This window comes from Lepisosteus platostomus, unplaced genomic scaffold (assembly GCF_059453375.1).
Source record: "Lepisosteus platostomus isolate fLepPlt1 unplaced genomic scaffold, fLepPlt1.hap1 Scaffold_231_H1, whole genome shotgun sequence".
Classification (NCBI taxonomy): Eukaryota; Metazoa; Chordata; class Actinopteri; order Semionotiformes; family Lepisosteidae; genus Lepisosteus; species Lepisosteus platostomus.
The window spans coordinates 30,797-43,249 of record NW_028291612.1 but is presented as its reverse complement, the minus strand read 5'-3'; the positions used below and the strand labels follow the sequence as shown (position 1 = coordinate 43,249).

Below are 12,453 nucleotides of genomic sequence, written 5' to 3'. Positions count from 1 at the left end.
CAGCCTAGGCCACCTCCTCGCCCCGCACGCCACCGCCTCCTGCTGGGCCCACTCTTTCACACACTCACACGCCACACTAACACTCAAAAGTGTGGGCAAAACGAGAAAACGAGCGCGCCGTTTCCTACACATCTGCAGTCGCCGTTGCGCATTCGCAGCATGTCCCGGGATGCAATTCGGCCTCATTTGCATAACTCCAGACCGGCAGATCGCCACGCAAGCTCGCGACGTGCGCCTGCCACACACCGAACAAACCTTTTCAGCAATTTCCAAAAAACGGGCCTGCTCGCCTGCCCACAAGGCTCCGTCTCTTACCTGCTCTCCAGAGCCTGCTGCCTTCTGTGCTTTTCTCTCGGCACCGCTGCAGTGCACACAACTCCTGCAGCGGGAGGGGGGGAGAAAGTTCCCGCGCTCCGCCGCAGGGAAGGCTCGCTCCGTGCGCACACGTCCTTTCGATGCCAGTCCAACAAGTGCTCCGCATTAGCTGCGTCGGGGCTCTGGCGTATCGCACCTCACCTCACCTCGCACTGCCCCCTCCTTGAATGTCTGCCCCTGGGCATGCCCCGCTCTCCTCCGCCTTATCTTATCGCGTGTGAGCACCGACAATGGCCACAATGCTGGGGAATGGCACCTGTAAAGTGTTAATTTGGGCACAGGAACAGCCCGTCTCGTCTCGGGGGGGCCGGCTTCAGAGACAATACAGCAAACACAGCGGGGCGGGGGAAGAAGACGACACCACACATGCGGGTACATTCAGCTCCGGCGGGAACGAGACATTTGTCGGTCTTTTCAAGTGCCGAGAGCCGAGCAATCCTTCACTTGTATCGTTTCTCCCCGGTGACTAGATCTGGCCCTGCGACTCTCGACTGGGCTCACCCCCGGGGCAGCCCAGCAGGTGTGAGCCTGGCCGGCACCCGGATGGGAGATTCCACCCCGGAAAAGCTCCGGTTGCTGCTGCTCCTGCAAGAGGTGTGACTGGGACCAGTAGGGAGCGCTCACCCTGCGGGCTGTGTGGCTCTCTTACGCCCCAGCCTCCTGATGGCGACACTCTGCTGCACAAACAGGCGCCGTCCTTCGGGGGAGGCGTCAAACCGAGGTCCCGACCCTCCTTGGCCATTAGGAAACCCCAGGGCGTCTCTCAAAAAGAGACGCCGGGGGTGTCCCTCTGGTGTTAGTGCTCCCCTTTACCCATCAGTCGGGGTCTCCTCCTAATCCCCGTCTCACCTGTAACAATCAATGACGAGGCCCCCCTGTCCGTGAGATTTAGTGCTCGCGCAAGCGACCGGGGGCAGAGCGCGAACGCGGTCCCCCGCCCCCCACAAAGTGCACGCTCCGGGTTCCCTCTCTGGGCCCTGCAACACAGCGGAAGGGCAGCGAGAAGGAGCCTCTTGCTCTGACGCCGCAAGGCCACAAGAGGGCGGAGGCGCCGCGCGCCCGGCCGACGTGTTGGACCGGTGCGCTTTACGTGCTGAAATAAACACGCGAAAGCCCCGAAATGTTTCCAGAGTGCTGTGCACTGGAGGTTTTTGTCTGGTGAAGACTTGCCTGGTGCTCCTCCGTGCAGATTGTTTGTCCTCCTCCAGTGCGGGATGAGCCAACACAAGGGAGCGCATTCGCCAACATCCAGGCACGCAATGCGATTTGGAAAGCAGCTCCTTTCCAAAGAGTTGCACACGAACGATCCTTCAGTCCCGCTCGGGGGGCACGGAACCCCCGCCACACACAGCTTCAAGTAGCGAGTCAGGCGCCAGGGCTTTCGCTTACGGCCACACCACCCTGAACACGCCCGATCTCGTCTGATCTTGGAAGCTAAGCAGCATCGGGCCTGGTTAGTACTTGGATGGGAGACTGCCTGGGAATACCAGGTGCTGTAAGCTTTTCCTCTCCCGGCCAGCAGGGGTCGCCGTTGGTGCCGTAGGCTTTGGGAGGAAAACCTGCAGGATGGAAAGGTAATCTATAGCCTCATCTCTAGAGATGTTTTGTTGCTGTGGCATGTGTGTGACCCATATTCAAAAAAAAAACCCGTCTGTAAAACGAATATCGAAGCTGCCTCTAAATCTGCAAATGAAGATGAGTCGATAAACCACTCGTTTTTCGTATAACTAGACATATATTCATTTGTTACCGATTTCATTCATTGAGCACCGATACAATAGAGGTACAGCCATTCACTGTTTGACATGTCTGCACTAGTACAGAACCGAGCAATCAGAAAACGGGTGAAACTCTCTTTAGACTCAGCATACAGTACCGAGGCCCTCATGACCAAATAAAGGCTAACCTCGATAATCAGCCTAAAGAACGCAGACTACAGCAAAACGACTGACTTTGAAAAGGGAATGAACGTCCGGAAGGAGTAGTGGAACTAGCTTGAGATGCTTCTCCGGACCCCTAACTAAAAGCCAGCGAGAACCAGCAGCGGCGTCCACTCCTGTCGAACCGGGATCCTTCCGCAGCCACGCAGCTCGTGGTGTCCTAACCCTCCCGTATCTGATTTTGGACCAAGCACATCAGGGGAGAGCGCGAACGCAGTCCCCCACTACCAGAAATTACGCAGTCGAGATTCCCACATTTGGGGAATTCGCAGGGGTCAGCACAGCCGGAGTGCAATGGCCGAGCCCCGCCCTGGGTGAACCGATTTTTAAGAACTTTATTTTCTTTTCACAAAAAAATACAGGAAATCACAAATCAGAAAGCTTTACATTAATATACATACTTAAAACAGTATATATGATCACATCTCATTACATTTTGACACGGTAACAGTTACATAGCAACAATTTTCTTTTTTTCTGGTGCAAATCACATTCTTTATTTAAACATGATAATGTTTTTCACAGTTTCTTGAGATATTGACCTATGCTCTCTATTTCCCACAGATTTTCTGCTTCCTCCCTCCCTTCTCTCCACAGATCTCTGAGGTAATAGTTCTCTCGGGTGATGGACAGGGCCAGGCTACCTGCTGCCTTGACTGGGACCTCGATGCCTTTGAACAGCCCCATGTTCCTCACTCTCCACAGGGCGTCTTTCCCACTGTTCGCCACGGCCCAGATCCTGTCAAACACGTCAGGAGGAAGCTTGACAGGAGAGATGCCGTATATGATGAAAGCAGCGGTCAGGGTAAATTGGGGCGAGAGAGCCTGCAACCAATCTTCAAACTGGGCCCAGAAGGCCTTAGCAAAAAAGCAGGACCACAGGAGATGGGTCACAGTCTCCTCCTCGCCGCAGCCCACCCTAACGCAGCGAGGGCTGGGGGTGAGGCCCCTACGGTACAAGAAAGTTCGTACCGGTAAGCACTGGTGGACGACACTCCAGGCTAAATCTCTGTGAATGTTGCACAGAAATTTAGAGGATGTGTGTTTCCACACCTTCCTTGTTTGGGCTGATGTTAAAATGCCCACAGGGGTCTGCCTATTGTTCTGGGGTGCTACGAAATCTTCCAGTTTTTGGACGCTGACATCTCGGAGGGGAATATGGCCAATTGGGTGAGATCTTAGAAAACTTTTAACTGTCCCATAAATTGCAGGGCATGTGTCAGAGAGTGGGACGTCCAGCTTGGGTCTGACACCCCACACTCTGAACACCTCCCTACCTACCCAGAGCCTGGAAAAATAAGTCCAGGTACGCGCTGCAGGTGCTGTTGCAAAGCCTCTCAGCACAGAGGCCAGGAAAATGCACAGCAGCTTCGTAGCAATATCTGGGACAGACTTCCCCCCTGAGGGTAGCGGCCTGTACATTATTTCCCTTCTGAGTCTTTCCTGCTTCCCACCCCATAGAAATTGAAACATCAATCTCCTCAGCACCGCCGCAACACGGTGTGGGATTGGGAAGGTAGAAGCCAGAAAATTCAAGACAGGCAAGAGCTCGGCTTTGATGACCAGCACCTTCCCTGTCATGGTGAGGTCTCGGTCCTTCCATTGCATCAGTTTTTTGTTTAAGATTGGCAATTTGTTCTGCCAATTTACTGTTCCCATCTCTTCTCCAAAATACACCCCCAGGACCTTAATTCTCTTCTCTTGCAGCCTGAGATCATGTCCTTCTTTTGGCTCCCTCCAGTTCTGATAAAAAATCTCACTCTTAGATGTGTTAATTTTTGCGGAGGAAGCCAAAGAGAACCGATCACAGCACTGCAGAGCTCTGCTAATTGAGGCATTGTCAGAGAGGAGCAGGGTGACGTCATCCATGTATAGAGATGTCTTTACCTCTCCTCCCCCACTTCCAGGCACTGGTATCCCATTAATGGCCTGATCCTGGTGCAAGGCACAGGCTAAGGGCTCCATAGCCAAAACGAATAACAAGGGGGATAATGGGCAGCCCTGCCTCACCCCTGAACAGACTTCAAAGGTACGTGATCTATTGCCATTAACCATGACTCTGCTGTTGCTACCTGTGTACAGCAGGTTAATCCACTTTCTCATGATGGGGCCAAACTTCATGTGCTCAAGTACCGATGTTAAGTACTGCCGGTTTAGGCGGTCAAAGGCCTTTTCTAGGTCTACACCTAAAATGCACAGAGGGAGGGAGCGATCCTCAGAGTACAGACAGACATCCCTCAACAAGGCCAGGTTGTCGCTCATCAGGCGTCCTGCTATCCCACAAGTCTGTTCTTTCCCTACCAGTGAGGCCACTACATTTTGTAGGCGCAGGAAAAGGGCTTTGGACAGGATCTTAGTGTCCACGCCTAACAGGCTGAGGGGTCTCCAGTTCTTTATGTCATTTTTTGCTCCTTTCTTAAACAAGAGAGAGATAGTGCCTTCTCTTAAGGAGTCAGGCAGCAATTCTGTCTTGTAGCTTTCCTCGAATAGGAGCAGTAGCGGATCCTGAAGCAGATCCCAAAAGGTGCAATAAAATTCTTTAGGGAGCCCGTCAGCACCCGGAGTTTTCCCCTTCTGTAAGCTCTCCATAGCCTGTCTCAGCTCTTCTACTGTCAAATCCCTCTCAAGTACTTCCCTATCTTCTTCACTCAAAATGTTTTCTAGCTTTGAGGTAAAAAAATGAATATCTTCATCCTTTACCTCTGTAGAGCTGTACAGTCTTGAGTAGAAGGCCTCGGTGCAGGAGAGGATAGCACTCGGCTCTGTTCTCTCTCGTCCCTCCTCATCAACTACACTTTCCATGACAGTCTTGGAGCCTACCACTTTCCTGAAAAAGAAGCGAGTACACTTCTCATTTTCTTCCAAGAACTGCACTCTGCTTCTTAACAGCACTCCTCGACTACTTTCTTCGGCTATGCTCCGGATGTCCTTTTTTAAAAGGGCGATATCCTCGAGCACATCGAAGCCACTGTGCAGCATCGTGTAGAGACGCTGCAGCTGCCTCTGTTTCCTGGCTAGCACTCCTCTCCGTCTGGCAGCAGCCTTCCTTCCCTCAGCCATGAAAAAGGCCTTTGTCCTCACCTTCACCTCCTCCCACCACTCTCCTACTGACCCGTACAGACACTGCAAGGACAGCCACTGTGATAGTTTCTCCTTGTAGCGGGATACTACCCCCTCGTTCTCTAGCAGCTTTGTGTTGAGTTTCCAGAGGCCTGGGCCAAAGACAGTCCCGCCCTGGAGTTCCACTCTACACCCTAAAGCCTGATGATCTGAGAAGAAGACAGGCTGAAGAGTGACCCCAACAACTTTCACTCTCTCTGAGACAAAGCAATAGTCAATTCTGGAGCTGCTATTCCTCCCTGACCATGTATATCCTGCTGTTGTGGGATATATACATCTATATGTGTCTGAGAGTTTAAAGTCTTGAACTAAGTTTTGCAGGGCCAGTGAGCTGGAATCCAATTTTATCGGCGAGCTAGACTGCCTGTCTGTGTGCTCTAAGATACAATTAAAATCCCCTCCCACTATCACGTCTGTGCTGCATAACAATAGGGGGGAGAGTGCCTTGAGTAGCTCCACCCTTCCTCCTACGTCAGTAGGGCAATACACATTGATTAGCCGCAGGTTAACGGTCCCCCATTCCACATCCACACACAGCAACCTGCCATCTATGACCCTCTGAATACTTTTCAATTTGAATGCCCATCCTTTGAAAAGAATGGCCACGCCAGAGGCTCTGTTGTTATTGTCCCCTGACCAAACAGAAGGCCCTTTATCCCACCTATCTTCAAAACTGTTATACCTCTCTTGATAGGCTAAAGCACACTCCTGCAACATCAACACATCTCCCTCTCTCTGCTGGAGGTAATCAAAGACAGACTGGCATTTAACTCTGTCATTGATACCTCTTGTGTTAAGAGAAATTATGTTAAGAGCCATATTACATAAGAAAGTGGAACCAGTCTTTACAAAACACATTTCTCTTCGGTCTCACCTGTTACCTTTTTCTTTTTCTTTTTCTTCTTACCAATTTCCTGCCAGCCATCCTCTGAATGAGCCTTCATCAGGGTGGCAGCAGTAAAAGCGTTCACAGAGTCCATTTCAAGGAAGGGGGTAGAGGGAGGGGTGGAGAGGTTCCAGCTGTCCCCATCGCCATGCTCTCCTTCCTCCTCGCTCGGGGAGAAAACAGAGTCATTTTTTCTTTTCCTCAAGTCCAGCTCCTGGGAGCACTGAGGGGAAAGGGGTGCAGCCGATGCACCAGTCTCCTCTTCCCCCTCACCCACCAGCTGCTGCAGATCCTCCGTGATGGACTGGATGGAGGAGAGGAGGGCATCTGTAGCACTTGCAGAGTCTGAGAAAAGCAGCTCCGCTGAATCCTGGGTATCCTCGCTGGACCCGCTCCACCGGGGGGCCCCACACTGGCCCTCGTTCTGAGGAGCAGGAGTGGGGGAGGGGTCCTCGCTGTTCTCGGGGGTTTTCAAACCCTCGTGCTTGTCTGGTGCAGTCTGCGGTTGTGGGGGCGTAGTGGATTTCTCTTCCACCAGCCCCGGAGCCACAGCAGGACTGATCCTGGCTGGAGGCTGAGAGTCTTTGTCCAACAAGGGTTCTTTGTTTGACTTGTTGTTTGCTTTGGATTTTCGGGCCGGTTTGGCTGAAACAAGCACTGCCTCATCCTTTCTCATTTTGAGTTTATTGGCGTAGGCGTGAGGGCAGTTCTTAAAAACGTGTCCTTCCGAGCCACATAAATTGCACTTTGGCAGCATTGAACAGTCAGAGGCTAAATGTCCCTGTTTGCCACAGGTCTTGCAGCATTTCACAGTGCAGGACGATGCCAGGTGTCCCACAGCACCACAGCGCCGACACACCTTTGGTTGTCCCACATAAAACACATAGCCATTGCAGGCGCCCAGCCGGATTGTAGAGGGCAGGTGCCTTAAGCCTCCATTTACGCTGTCCGGTAGCAAGCGAACCTCGAATTTCCTTGCTCCTGTTTTTATACCATCAACATCTCTAACCTCAGTTCCATGGTGGACGGTGCAGTACTGGTTAAGCCAGGTGTGAATGTCCTCCGTCTTTGCCAGTTCCGAGAACATAACAACGTGCACCGTTTTCCTCTCTCTCTGTGTCAGAGGCTGCAAGTTGATCTTCTCAAGTGCAGGAACTTTGCCTCTTTTTGCCTCAAACACATCCACGCACTGTTCAAACAGAGGATAGGTAGCAAATACAACCTCAAATGCTTTCTGACCTGGGAGAGCGAAGATGAAATCCAAGTGCCGAGGTTCAAAGCCAAGTTCCTTCTGTAACACTTTTCTGCTGAACTGCATACGATCCATGAAGAGGTCATCCAAGAGCTCAAAACGTACAGCATTCTTACGGGATCCAAAGGTTGCCATTTCAAAAACCGCAAATCGAACACTGCTTCCAACAAAAGAAAAACAATCCAACTACTCCACCTACAGGCTGATCAAGGTATCTCCCCTGCCAGGTAAGTATGAGTTAAACAGGCCCCTGCAAGCGGCCCGCACCCACAGCACAAATCGCGCAGCCTAGGCCACCTCCTCACCCCGCACGCCACCGCCTCCTGCTGGGCCCACTCTTTCACACACTCACACGCCACACTAACACTCAAAAGTGTGGGCAAAACGAGAAAACGAGCGCGCCGTTTCCTACACATCTGCAGTCGCCGTTGCGCATTCGCAGCATGTCCCGGGATGCAATTCGGCCTCATTTGCATAACTCCAGACCGGCAGATCGCCACGCAAGCTCGCGACGTGCGCCTGCCACACACCGAACAAACCTTTTCAGCAATTTCCAAAAAACGGGCCTGCTCGCCTGCCCACAAGGCTCCGTCTCTTACCTGCTCTCCAGAGCCTGCTGCCTTCTGTGCTTTTCTCTCGGCACCGCTGCAGTGCACACAACTCCTGCAGCAGGAGGGGGGGAGAAAGTTCCCGCGCTCCGCCGCAGGGAAGGCTCGCTCCGTGCGCACACATCCTTTCGATGCCAGTCCAACAAGTGCTCCGCATTAGCTGCGTCGGGGCTCCGGCGTGTCGCACCTCACCTCACCTCGCACTGCCCCCTCCTTGAATGTCTGCCCCTGGGCATGCCCCGCTCTCCTCCGCCTTATCTTACCGCGTGTGAGCACCGACAATGGCCACAATGCCGGGGAATGGCACCTGTAAAGTGTTAATTGGGGCACAGGAACAGCCCGTCTCGTCTCGGGGGGGCCGGCTTCAGAGACAATACAGCAAACACAGCGGGGCGGGGGAAGAAGACGACACCACACATGCGGGTACATTCAGCTCCGGCAGGAACGAGACATTTGTCGGTCTTTTCAAGTGCCGAGAGCCGAGCAATCCTTCACTTGTATCGTTTCTCCCCGGTGACTAGATCTGGCCCTGCGACTCTCGACTGGGCTCACCCCCGGGGCAGCCCAGCAGGTGTGAGCCTGGCCGGCACCCGGATGGGAGATTCCACCCCGGAAAAGCTCCGGTTGCTGCTGCTCCTGCAAGAGATGTGACTGGGACCAGCAGGGAGCGCTCACCCTGCGGGCTGTGTGGCTCTCTTACGCCCCAGCCTCCTGATGGCGACACTCTGCTGCACAAACAGGCGCCGTCCTTCGGGGGAGGCGTCAAACCGAGGTCCCGACCCTCCTTGGCCATTAGGAAACCCCAGGGCGTCTCTCAAAAAGAGACGCCGGGGGTGTCCCTCTGGTGTTAGTGCTCCCCTTTACCCATCAGTCGGGGTCTCCTCCTAATCCCCGTCTCACCTGTAACAATCAATGACGAGGCCCCCCTGTCCGTGAGATTTAGTACTCGCGCAAGAGACCGGGGGCAGAGCGCGAACGCGGTCCCCCGCCCCCCACAAAGTGCGCGCTCCGGGTTCCCTCTCGGGGCCCTGCAACACAGCGGAAGGGCAGCGAAAAGGAGCCTCTTGCTCTGACGCCGCAAGGCCACAAGAGAGCGGAGGCGCCGCGCGCCCGGCTGACGTGTTGGACCGGTGCGCTTTACGTGCTGAAATAAACACGCGAAAGCCCCGAAATGTTTCCAGAGTGCTGTGCACTGGAGGTTTTTGTCTGGTGAAGACTTGCCTGGTGCTCCTCCGTGCAGATTGTTTGTCCTCCTCCAGTGCGGGATGAGCCAACACAAGGGAGCGCATTCGCCAACATCCAGGCACGCAATGCGATTTGGAAAGCAGCTCCTTTCCAAAGAGTTGCACACGAACGATCCTTCAGTCCCGCTAGGGGGGCACGGAGCCCCCGCCACACACAGCTTCAAGTAGCGAGTCAGGCGCCTTGGTTTTCGGTTACGGCCACACCACCCTGAACACGCCTGATCTTGTCTGAGCTTGGAAGCTAAGCAGGGTCGGGCCTGGTTAGTACTTGGATGGGAGACCGCCTGGGAATACCAGGTGCTGTAAGCTTTTGCTCTCCCAGCCAGCAGGGGTCGCCGTTGGTTCCGTAGGCTTTGGGAGGAAAACCTGCAGGATGGAAAGGTGATCTATAGCCTCATCTCTAGAGATGTTTTGTTGCTGTGGCATGTGTGTGACCAGTATTAAAAAAAAAAACCCGTTTGTAAAACGAATATCGAAGCTGCCTCTAAATCTGCAAATGAAGACAAGTCGATAAACCACTTGTTTTTCGTATAACTAGACATATATTCATTTGTTACTGATTTCATTCATTGAGCACGGATACAATAGAGGTACAGCAATTCACTGTTTGACATGTCTGGTACAGAACCTACAGAACCGAGCAATCAGAAAACGGGTGAAACTGTCTTTAGACTCAGCATACAGTACCGAGGCCCCCCATGACCAAATAAAGGCTAACCTCGATAATCAGCCTAAAGAACGCAGACTACAGCAAAACGACTGACTTTGAAAAGGGAATGAACGTCCGGAAGGAGTAGTGGAACTAGCTTGAGATGCTTCTCCGGACTCCTAACTAAAAGCCACCGAGAACCAGCAGCGGCGTCGACTCCTTTCGAACCGGGATCCTTCCGCAGCCACGCAGCTCGTGGTGTCCTAACCCTCCCGTATCTGATTTTGGACCAAGCACATCAGGGGAGAGCGCGAACGCAGTCCCCCACTACCAGAAATTATGCAGTCGAGATTCCCACATTTGGGGAATTCGCAGGGGTCAGCACAGCCGGAGTGCAATGGCCGAGCCTCGCCCTGGGTGAACCGATTTCGATTTTTAAGAACTTTATTTTCTTTTCACAAAAAAATACAGGACATCACAAATCAGAAAGCTTTACATTAATATACATACTTAAAAAAGTATATATGATCACATCTCATTACATTTTGACACGGTAACAGTTACATAGCAACAATTTTCTTTTTTTCTGGTGCAAATCACATTCTTTACTTAAACTTGATAATGTTTTTCACAGTTTCTTGAGATATTGACCTATGCTCTCTATTTCCCACAGATTTTCTGCTTCCTCCCTCCCTTCTCTCCACAGATCTCTGAGGTAATAGATTTCTCTCAGGTGATGAACAAGGCCAGGCTACCTGCAGCCTTGACTGGAATCTTGATGCCTTTGAACAGCCCCATGTTCCTCACTCTCCACAGGGCATCTTTCCCACTGTTCACCACGGCCCAGATCCTGTCAAACACGTCAGGAGGAAGTTTGACAGGAGAGATGCCGTATATGACGAAAGCAGCAGTCAGGGTAAATTGGGACGAGAGAGCCTGCAACCAATCTTCAAACTGTGCCCAGAAGGCCTTTGCAAAAAAGCAGGACCACAGGAGATGGGATACAGTCTCCTCCTCGCCGCAGCCCACCCTAACGCAGCGAGGGCTGGGGGTGAGGCCCCTACGGTACAAGAAAGTTCGTACCGGTAAGCACTGGTGGACGACACTCCAGGCTAAATCTCTGTGAATGTTGCACAGAAACTTAGAGGATGTGTGTTTCCACACCTTCCTTGTTTGGGCTGATGTTAAAATGCCCACATGGGTCTGCCTATTGTTCTGGGGTGCAACGAAATCTTCCAGTTTTTGGACCCTGACATCTCGGAGGGGAATATGGCCAATTGGGTGAGATCTTAGAAAACTTTTAACTGTCCCATAAATTGCAGGGCATGTGTCAGAGAGTTGGACGTCCAGCTTGGGTCTGACACCCCACACTCTGAACACCTCCCTACCTACCCAGAGCCTGGAAAAATAAGTCCAGGTACGCGCTGCAGGTGCTGTTGCAAAGCCTCTCAGCACAGAGGCCAGGAAAATGCACAGCAGCTTCGTAGCAATATCTGGGACAGACTTCCCCCCTGAGGGTAGCGGCTTGTACATTATTTCCCTTCTGAGTCTTTCCTGCTTCCCACCCCATAGAAATTGAAACATCAATCTCCTCATCACCGCCGCAACACGGTGTGGGATTGGGAAGGTAGAAGCCAGAAAATTCAAGACAGGCAAGAGCTCGGCTTTGATGACCAGCACCTTCCCTGTCATGGTGAGGTCTCGGTTCTTCCATTGCATCAGTTTTTTGTTTAAGATTGGCAATTTGTTCTGCCAATTAACTGTTCCCATCTCTTCTCCAAAATACACCCCCAGGACCTTAATTCTCTTCTCTTGCAGCCTGAGATCATGTCCTTCTTTTGGCTCCCTCCAGTTCTGATAAAAAATCTCACTCTTAGATTTGTTAATTTTTGCGGAGGAAGCCAAAGAGAAACGATCACAGCACTGCAGAGCTCTGCTAATTGAGGCATTGTCAGAGAGGAGCAGGGTGACGTCATCCATGTATAGAGATGTCTTTACCTCTCCTCCCCCACTTCCAGGCACTGGTATCCCATTAATGGCCTGATCCTGGCGCAAGGCACAGGCTAAGGGCTCCATAGCCAAAACGCATAACAAGGGGGATAATGGGCAGCCCTGCCTCACCCCTGAACAGACTTCAAAGGGGCGTGATCTATTGCCATTAACCATGACTCTGCTGTTGCTACCTGTGTACAGCAGGTTAATCCACTTTCTCATGATGGGGCCAAACTTCATGTGCTCAAGTCCCGATGTTAAGTACTGCCGGTTTAGGCGGTCAAAGGCCTTTTCTAGGTCTACACCTAAAATGCAAAGAGGGAGGGAGTGATCCTCAGAGTACAGACAGACATCCCTCAACAAGGCCAGGTTGTCGCTCATCAGGCG

General features: G+C 52.3%; 1 non-coding gene and 3 pseudogenes across 1 annotated transcript; 2 read left to right on the top strand and 2 right to left on the bottom strand.

Annotated features, from left to right (window-relative positions):
• The first annotated feature begins 1,758 nt into the window (after nt 1-1,758).
• Nucleotides 1,759-1,877, top strand: LOC148635704 (5S ribosomal RNA; annotated as a pseudogene).
• A 634-nt stretch (nt 1,878-2,511) lies between these two features.
• On the bottom strand, nt 2,512-2,649 carry LOC148635703 (U1 spliceosomal RNA; annotated as a pseudogene).
• A 6,966-nt stretch (nt 2,650-9,615) lies between these two features.
• On the top strand, nt 9,616-9,734 carry LOC148635702 (5S ribosomal RNA; annotated as a pseudogene).
• Nucleotides 9,735-10,373: 639 nt separating this feature from the next.
• On the bottom strand, nt 10,374-10,543 carry LOC148635701 (U1 spliceosomal RNA). The gene has a single exon (XR_015932918.1). It is a non-coding gene; the product is annotated as a U1 spliceosomal RNA (small nuclear RNA).
• Nucleotides 10,544-12,453: the final 1,910 nt, after the last annotated feature.